Below are 9,823 nucleotides of genomic sequence, written 5' to 3'. Positions count from 1 at the left end.
ATGAAATGACTTGACAAAAAAAAAAAAGCCGTCAGCACTATGGTGTGTGGGTTCCAACGGCTTTTTGACTCTTGAGAGATAAAACTGACAGCGTGGGAAGTTGTCTAGCCCATGGAAAGGTGTTGCAATTTAGGATGTTTTTTAAAAACATATGAGCAACATAAAACCGTATTTTACTTCTCTTTTGACCTCATGATTTCTCTCTTTTTCTATCACACACATCACACACACAAACACGACATAGACTGATAGTCAGTACCTTATCTTGGTTACTTGCTGATTAGGTTACATTGTCTGCTGTATAGAAACAATAGATGTGTGTGGAAGCATAAGCAGGATATATCATGTTCAGACACTGTTCACATCTTACAGACCAGTAAAACAAACCTAGCCTCCACACTGCAGGGAGACTTGAGAGCGGTTTGCTCCACAAGATCTAAGGAAGATTAAGACCTTATTACTTCCAGTCTGCTCTCCTCTTATGGACTCTACCGTTTGGTTGCTGCAGATGATCATATCTCCGGAAGGTAAAACACAGTTCAGACTATTAAGTTAATTACATGCAACATTTGCTTTTTAGGGCGAACACTTGACACAAAGTTAACTCTATCGTCTAAAACCCTCACGGAATATGTATAATCACATGAACATGAAGCTTGGGGCTGTTTTTCCAGTTAATTAAATTACCTGAAGTGGGATTGCTAAAGTTAGGCAGAGGTGGAGGTGGCGGTGGAGTGGAGCTCGGGGAACAGTCTGCTCCCTACCCTGCACTCATTTCCATTTAAAATTGAGGTGTGCCTACTGTCTGAAAGCTAATGTATTTTAAAGCATTAACACTCAGGGGTGAAGTATTTTTGAATTTTGCAGATGTCCACTTGGCTTCCCTTTCTCTTCACTGTCTTTCTCTTTATCATACGCTGAATAGACACGCAGATATCTGGAAAAGAGGCTGGAAAAGGTGGTTAGTAATTAGCCACGTGACAAATTGTGCAGGGCACGGCACAGAAACTCGCCTGCATGTGGACGGCTGTGTTAACCTACTTAAGGCTATGGAAAGAACCTTATCGTCTTTCTCGTCACAAAGAGGAAAGTCTCTGATCGTCTCCGCCATCTCCGCCTGCTGTTCCTCATTTAGAGCAGAATTATCACCGAACCCTCCGGGCTGCAGAGGCGAGGCGCTTGCATAGATTCCACATTGACATAAAAATTTGATTGATGCGCTACCAGCAAACTGAAGCACCAAAATCAACTCATGACACTTCTGGCACTGGTCGCAGAGGGGAAATAACAGAAAATGAGCATGCACTTCTTTCACAGGGATAGATGTGGAGAGCATTTCTTTAAGGATAAGGTTATCTAACCTCACTCACTTTTTTAAAAGGTTGTTGTTGCCATTTTGTGACAGAAAGTTTTGGTTGGAAGAAGGCCTGCCCTGCTGCTGCAAAAAAAAAAAGAAAAAAAAGAAAAAAAAATCTCTATAAGATGAAACATGTTCACTCCCACGGTCTGGGAGACAAATGGGAGAGAAATGGAAAAAAGAGGTATCAATTTCCTATAATTTGCATTTGGAAAGTAATACTTTCTTTGACCTGCTTAGCTACGGTACATCATAAGGGCACTCATAAGGAATTATAATTCACTCATAATACCTTATGGCCGTGCCCAAAAGAAGAAATAATGATTACTGATGCATTATACAAGCCCTCATAAAAAACTGCACATACAGCTCAGACTGAATCATTGCCTGCATCATGTGACTGTTTATGGCAAGTCTATCTATCAGAGTTTGTGTGATGACCTTTTAAAGTCTGATGTCTCCTTGTTTTAAGATCGATCACTCAACAGTAGAACTGTAAAAAGAACAAAAATGACAACACAGTTCTTTTCCCGTGCATTTTGAAGGCATATAAAAGCCTAACATTTAATGCATGGATCATTTTATTGTACTAGGAGGGCCATGCAATACAATACTATGGTGAGTCATACTGAAACAGGGTTCTTATAATAAATACAGTATGCATCGTGGATGTTGTAGACAAAGAAAATGTTAACCAAAAAAAAAAAAAAAATGCTGCTTTTAGGGAGTCAGTGCTACTTGAAGGAAGGTTTCTGGCCACCCACAAAAACTAAGGGCTGAAAGTTGCAGTGTTGTGTCGAACATTCATAGCTCAAGACAGAAGAGGCTGTGAGGACGGTTGTGAACTTGGACTGACTGCGCTGCTGCAAGGGTGCAGAGCTGAGGGCCTCGTTCTGTGAGATAAAAAGAAAGAAAAACAACTTTACAAAGAAAACTTTCATCGCAAAGAAGTAAGTCATAGTGGAAGTTCAGACGTTTTCTCTAAGCACTCTATGAGTCATACTTTCTCTGGTCAGTCTTTTGTTCTTGACTGATGCCCCAGTATTCGAGATGACGCATCATGTTCGGCTCATGAGCCATTTCTGTACTGGAACCGGTTGAGCTGGTATGCTGAGTGCTTAATGGTTATTTAGTTGATGGAAATTACTCAAACACTTTCAAAGAGTGGAGTGGCAAATGCTGCCGTCTGATCTGGTCATTAGAGTAAGTGGTGGTGGATAAACCACGGCTGTGATAAATGGTCCTGCTTTGAAATACAATTCAAGCAAGCATAGACTTTTGTTTATAAAAGAAAAAAATATAGGAAGAATTTGGTTCCAAAGTGGAACAGCTACCGTTAAAAAAAAAAAAAAAAAAAAAAAATATGCCACCCGCTCTCCCACACTGGCTGCTGGCATGAAAGTGAAGCACATTAGGAGGAAGTTAGGAGTCATCTTCTGACATTTGCTATAAATAAATAATAGAGTCATTTATGTTTTTCTCAGATATTGCCCGATGTTTCCAAAATGGATATATAGCGTTTTGAAATGAAACCCTTTGTGTATAAAATCAGTGAGGTAACCATGGGGAAAAGGCGCAGCGTCCTGCCAGCCGATGCAGCAGGGACCGGGCTCTCGCACAAGGCTTTGGAGGATGGTGTGAGGATGAGGAGCGTTCGAGGGCTGCTGGCAGAGTATCAAGTGAGAATGTTAGTGGAGTGGACAGCAGATGGTTTCTGGTTTGTGCACCGGTTGTATTGGACTTGCTGAGCTATGGCAAGGCCTGTGAGATGTAAGGTGCAGCCCACCAGACCTGGCACCACTCCTGGCATCCTCCACGGCAGGGCTCTTCCAGGCCGGCTGTGAGCGTGGGCCAGCGCCACCTCTACAAGCCCCCAGGCATCAGAAATGGTGGCCTCTCTGAGCTACATCCAACAGCTGATGTCATGTCCTCTTGCTGAAAGTCTTGGTCTTCCTCTGCCACCGTGCTAATGCATTCACAAAGCCTGTGTTTACTTTTAATTTCGTTCGTGACCTTTAACAACAAGGGAGTAAACATTTGAGGCTTTTGCATCTTTCGATGCGCAAACCACAAAGGGATGTGTCGATGTTGCAAACAGGGGCCACACCTTAGAAACTCATGTCGGCAAGTGGTTAGTGGGTCAATACGCTCACGTAGACAGCAAACTCAAAGATATGACGATGAATTCCAAGGTTTATCTAAGGTGAAATTCAACTGTTGCTGTGCCAACACACATCTCCATCACAGGATTTTCCTCAGGATGTGAAGTGTTGGTACAAGGACAGAGACAGGCCCAATGAGTTTAGCTGAATTGATTAATCTGGGTACTATAAATATAAATAAATTTTTTAAAAAAATCTATGTACTTTCAAGGTTATCTAAAACCTTTTGAAGCCTTATTTTATTTTTTCAAATCTGTTAACTTTCAAGAATAAGGCCTATGTTAACCCTGTCTTGGAAGTCATTGTAAATAATAATCTGTTTATTGACCTGACTGCTTGAGTAGGGTTACACACACGCACACACACATACATAACATACATTTATGTAGTAGTCACAGTTAAGCAGAGGGTCATAAAACATTAAAAAGAAATCTCAAATTGCTTTTAAATAACAGTAAAGTCAAACTTTTATTTTCTGTCATAATTTACTGTCTCAGCACTGTCATGGTAAAGAGACACAGTCGGTTGCGGAGCCTGAATTATTGCATATTGCCATTTGAAGATGTCTGCTGCCAGAAGCAATAAATGAGTTAAAGATGCTGCTTTCCTTGACAGCAAGCTCTTAATTAAAACAGTGTGGGATAATTAGAGTTCCACCTCCTCTCAAGCGAGCCCCGCATTAAACTCAGCTGACACAACAGAAAATTCACATGCAACCTTAGACCTGGGGGACAAATTACTCCAGCGGCGGCCAGGCAGGGACTTGTGCAGGAAAGCGAGTAGCAAATCAATACAGTTTTATAGTCCTGAATCATACCTAAATGTCCCTTCTTAGTCGTGCTACTTCAAGCCATCTTTCATCCGGGCTGTCCGAGGGAGGGGAGAGGTGACGCTCACACACATACACACACTGACACTGCGGTGATGGAGAGCTTCTTGTTACATTCTCCTCCCCATCAGCTACCAAACTGAGGAGAAGCCGCTCAATTCTCACTCACTGTGCGGCCCACATTTGTAGATGAAGCGTAATGAGTCCACTCAGCTCTTTACTTTACAATGTGCTGCATACTGTCAGATGTAACAGAGCACTAAGTCATGGCAACAAGCCTGTGCTTTCAAAAAATAGCAAAACTCATGGCTGCCACCTGTAGGCAGGACTGACGGATGGATCAGTGACAAAATATGAGATGTAGAAGATGCTTAAGGAATTTAGGTAGATCCATTATTGTCAAGCTCTTTGTATTTTTCTTTGTTCCTTTTTTTCCCTTCTCTTTCTTTTTGCTGTTTGTTCGGCCTGAGTAATGTACTGTATTTGTTGAGTCTTATAGCCTTAGTAACCTAACTAAGGGTACGTACATAGGATAGGCTCCTATAAGCTTTAGCTTCAGCCTATTCCTTTTGATCACCATAACAGTGCAACTGATGTTTTTACTTTGTGGATGTATGATTTTGTTGATGTATTATTTTATTGATACTGTGATGATGATTAAATAAACTTAAACCTAAACCTAAACCTTATGTGACCGTTCCCAAACAGTGTGTGACTATGAAAACTAATTTAACCTGCATTTTTTTTTTTAACAGATACAAAACACCCTTGATGAGTGAGGACAGACATTTGGTTTCTTTTGTGATACACAAACAAGCAGCAAACAACACTGATGCCTCTCCCATCCCTGTTTCCTGCTGTCAGAGAGGTCTGTCCATTTCCTAAAGTGCTCTGTCACCTGTGTTATTGCCTAAGCCTCGCTCTTAGTGTCTTAGGTCAACAATCTTACAGTTATTGATCAGATCGTAATGAAACTAAATTAGTCCCTAAATCAGCTGAGCATGCATTAGGTATGAATATTTCAAAGGCCTTGCTTATGATGATTCAATCAGCTTGGTAGCCAGCAGGAGCAGTGATGGTCCAGTCCTCCTCCACAGGCCAAGACTAAGCAGAGGTGCCGGGGGCCCGCAGAAATCCCCGTGGCGCCTGTTGTGTATGCAATGACCGTTCAACCAGAGCATTCCTGCAGCACGCTGTACGGTGGGTCTGCCCATATCAACACAAGTTTCAACACAATGACAACAACATCCAGAGAGGCAGGTTAGGTGATCACTTCTGCCAGGCCTGATCAATATCAATATCAGTTCAAACACTGCCAGGCAGGGAGTCTTTTTTTTTTTTTTTTTTTTTTTCCCGGCCAAGACGTGCCTTTGCTGACCCTGAGTTAATGTCCGGTGATTATGGTGCTGATGTCTGTATGAAAGGCATTTATCCGGCGTTATAGTCCCACATCCTCATTCCGAAAAGCCCGAGGCGGTAAATCCCATTTTCCTGAATCACTCTTGAAAGGCCAACTGATTCCTCTAATGGGCCAAAGTTAACGACCAGCAGTGGTTTGTGCCATGCGTTTACTGTATCGTGTAAAGTTCACTTCAACTAGTTTAACACAAGTTTTAAAATCATACTGTGCGTTATTTTCTACAGTAACTTACTTTTATGTTATTTCTCCTTTTCTTATTTTGTCAGCAGCACTCAAGTTAGTGAGTTAGTATTAAAAAAAAATCATCAAGGATAGGCACAAAAAGTCAAATTTATGTCCTCTTTTGAAAAAGATTGTGGCTCTTAGTGGAGCTGTAAAGTTGAAAGGCCAATTGATCCTTTTCATAAGCCAAAATTAATGACATGCAGTAATTTGTACCATGTGTTTACCAAGGAGTGTAAAGTCCATTTGAACACACGTTTTCTACAGTTTCTACAGTAACGTACTGCACAGACTTTCTTTATTTTGTATCATGAAGTTGTGAGGGAGACTTTGCCAGAAATTCCTGGTAGCAGAATCACTGTCTTTATCATGTCTAGCTGTTGTAATGCTTTATTTATGCGCAGCTGCACTTTTTAAACTTTGTGTCGCAGACAGAGAGTGTTCAGTCGGGGTTACGTAGATAGATGTTACAAACAGAAAATGCTTTTATGTAAACAGATCTGCGGTCGAGACGCAGTAGACTGACTCACCTGAATCCTGTCCCGAACGGCAGACAAAATGTCACCAACTGCAAGGTTTGGCACCACATCAGAGACAAACAGTGGGACGTGCACAGTCGCCCAAACCTCATCTATGAGTCCAATATGAAATCGATACTCGCAGGATAAATTATACAGTGTCAAGATGGAAGGAAAAACTCAGCTGAAACAACCTCTGGAGCTTTTCAAAAGGTTAAACTTCCCTTAGTTGTTTTACAAGACACTCTGTACTTGCCTGTAATTAGATTTGGTGCATGACGGGGAGAGGGTCAATTGAACTCAAAAGCTCACATGCAAAATTAATATTGGATATGGGAAGTGAGGTTAGTAACAGAGAGCTTGGTTTCAGTGAGGGCGTATAAAATGGATATGTTTTTCAAGAAACTGGAATCATCATTTGGTTTAACATTTTCATCGCAGAAAGGTAAAATACACTCCGTCACACTGCCAGAGACTAAAAGCGTGAACTTTCTTTAGTTTTATATAAAGGATTAGTTACATTTAGACTGGTGATCGATCCAGGGTGTTTCCCTGCCTTGTGCCCAGTGCATGCTGGGGCAGGCTCCAGCCCCCTGTGAATAAGAAGAAGAAGCTGGCATGGAAAAAAGAAGGATGGATTTTACATTTAAAGCTTCTCCAGAAGTAGGAAATTAAAAAAACATCAGAGGAACAGCAGAAATAAAAATGTTTTCAAAGAAGTCATTTGTGCACAGCAGTTTATTCTGACATCTCTGACTAAATCCGAAGGAGCAGTCGCCAGTGACAGCGAGGATTTGATCCCTAGGAAACACCGTTTGTAAAACAGCAGAGGATGGAAAACACATCGTCCACATATCTGTTTTAAAAAGTAAACCAAACCAAATCTGAGATAATGTCTAAACTGAGAGACATACTTCAGCACAAAGCTGTAACTCCCTCGCCAACGTAAACACAGCCTGAGCAGACTGCAGTGACCTCTGTCCCTGGTGACGAAATTATGGTGTCTTGGTCGGGTTGGGACGCAGTCCCTCATTATAACACATAGGACTCGCTCCCCTATATAATTAGTGACTCACTCTTGCCCAATAGCCGTATAATGGCATCCACAATTTTGCAGAAAAGGCACTAAATGTCTATTTTCAGGTTTACATTCCACTTAATAATATTGGGGGATGGGGGCTGCAGCATTTTTGTCAATAAAGTTGGTCCGACTGGAGCCAGACTCAGGGGCTAGACAGTTTTATTGCATTGTGGGATTACTAGCTGGCTGAAATGAAAGTGCATCGTCACTGTTCGCAGAACCCCGATCCTCACTCCTCATGGCTGCAGGAGCACTGTTTCGTGACCTCTCCAGGTAGCACAGCCAGGGGTGCATTCATAATGAGTCCAAACTCTGATCAGAGCCAAAATGAACTGCCCCGTGATTTTTTTTCCTGATTTCACCACAGGAGACAGTCAGATATGAAGCTAATTGGGAAGAGAAAAAAATGACAGTGTGTTTTAATATGGACCTTTTTTAGGTTCAAATCATGTTTCCTTGCAACTCCGATATCTTTTGTAGACATACCACCAGAGGAATCAACTCATCTGCTATAATTAATGGTCACGATGAAGTATATGTGTGCACCTTCCATCAAAATCAGTGAAGTCAGACTGCAGCGGCACAGGCACACGTAAAGCCTGACAGCGCAGGAGGAGGTAAAGGTCAAGGTTCAGCGCGCGTATCCTTATTCTCATTCACACCATCACACCCTGCGCTAATGCAACTGGAGCCTCTCACCACCTCTGGTCTTCTTCCAAGTAATTTTCCCTCCTTACTCGGAACAGCAAGCGCTAACATGTGATTGGTCAGCGGGGAGCAACTTGGGATCATTACCGCCAATAAACCCAAGTGCGCATAAAGGTTCAACCTGACGGGAGGGATGAGGTGAAGAAGCATCATTTATTGGAATATTCATCTCATACTAACACCGAGCCGAGCCAAGACCAGGATGGTGCCATACCTGCATTTCCCTAACAACACTGTGAAAGTAATCAAGCTTCATTTTCCCCCTGCAGGCTGGCAAATGCGGTGTAAATGTTGTGTTTTGTTTTGAGTCTCCAAACCGAGAGGCAGACTAGTCTTCCCTCCTTCCTCTTAGCTGCAGGGGCAGCAGTCTCCAACTCCTGACCGTCACAGCGTGAATACTGCACCGGCCAGTGTTAAGCCTCAGTAATTAAGACTTCACGCTGTTCGACTTTAAAAGCTCCTAATTGGGCCTCCTGCAACCCCCCCTCCGTTTCTGCTGAAAGTAATTTATTCGATTTGACGTGAGTTGTGCTTAACCTCATCCTCCCCTCTCCGGCAACACACTTCTGTGTTGTGCTGGAACAATAGTGTTTCTCTCCTCCTTTGTCTGTATTTGCTTTTGTCATCCCCACTTATGTATATGATCGTGGTTGTGTTTAATTAAGTCAAAAGTGCCTCTCTCTTCGGAGTCAACCGGTTAACGATTGTCACACAAAGAGGGAAAAAAAATGTTCAATGCAAAGTGTTTGGGACAGAAGGAAGGGCAGATTAGCATCTGTTCTATATATGGGAATATTCTGTCTTGTTCTTACAGTGAATTATAACTGTAAATCAGATATGGTAAGGCGGTGCTGAAGTTGTGGTAACAGAAAAGCACATGTCCTGGCTGTAAACCCAAGTCATGGTGATGTATCATCTGGCAGAAACAGCTGACTGTGACAGACTCATCTGTCCAACTCAGTAGAGCTCTCCCTGCTAGATAAAAAGACCCATAAAAGGCTGAAGATAAATGTAGCAAACACAAATTACTGCTAAATAAATTATACACGCTCCTGGCCTTTATGTCTGCTTTCCTCTGCATGTCTATTACATCCATATTAACTAAACTCGCTGACTGATTAACAATAGGCTGAGCCGGCGGAGGCTTAATGCAAGGTAGAACATGAAGTTTTATGAGCGCTCATCTGCTCCAAGGATTAAGAACCGACAACAACAGCCTCCGGTGGTGGTCTCCTGGCTGGTGAGCCCTGACAACACACTGAGCCAGGAGTCATATGATGTGCGCCGTCACGTGCACACATGCACAGTTGGTGGTAGCGGAGTCGAAGGCAGGGCCTGCTGTCAGACTGGATCTGTGCACATGTCCAGCTGAACACTTGTTCCTGGGAAGCAGCAAGCAGGGCGTCAGACACAGGGAGCGGTGCCCGGCTGCTCCTTGGACGTCCGTGACTGACAGACACGGGCAGGTGAAGGAAACACAGCGTTGACACTAAAAATAACAGGCGAGGCCTTAAAGGACAGAAGAC

This window comes from Myripristis murdjan, chromosome 13 (assembly GCF_902150065.1).
Source record: "Myripristis murdjan chromosome 13, fMyrMur1.1, whole genome shotgun sequence".
Lineage (NCBI taxonomy): Eukaryota > Metazoa > Chordata > Actinopteri > Holocentriformes > Holocentridae > Myripristis > Myripristis murdjan.
This window is presented reverse-complemented; position numbering follows the sequence as displayed.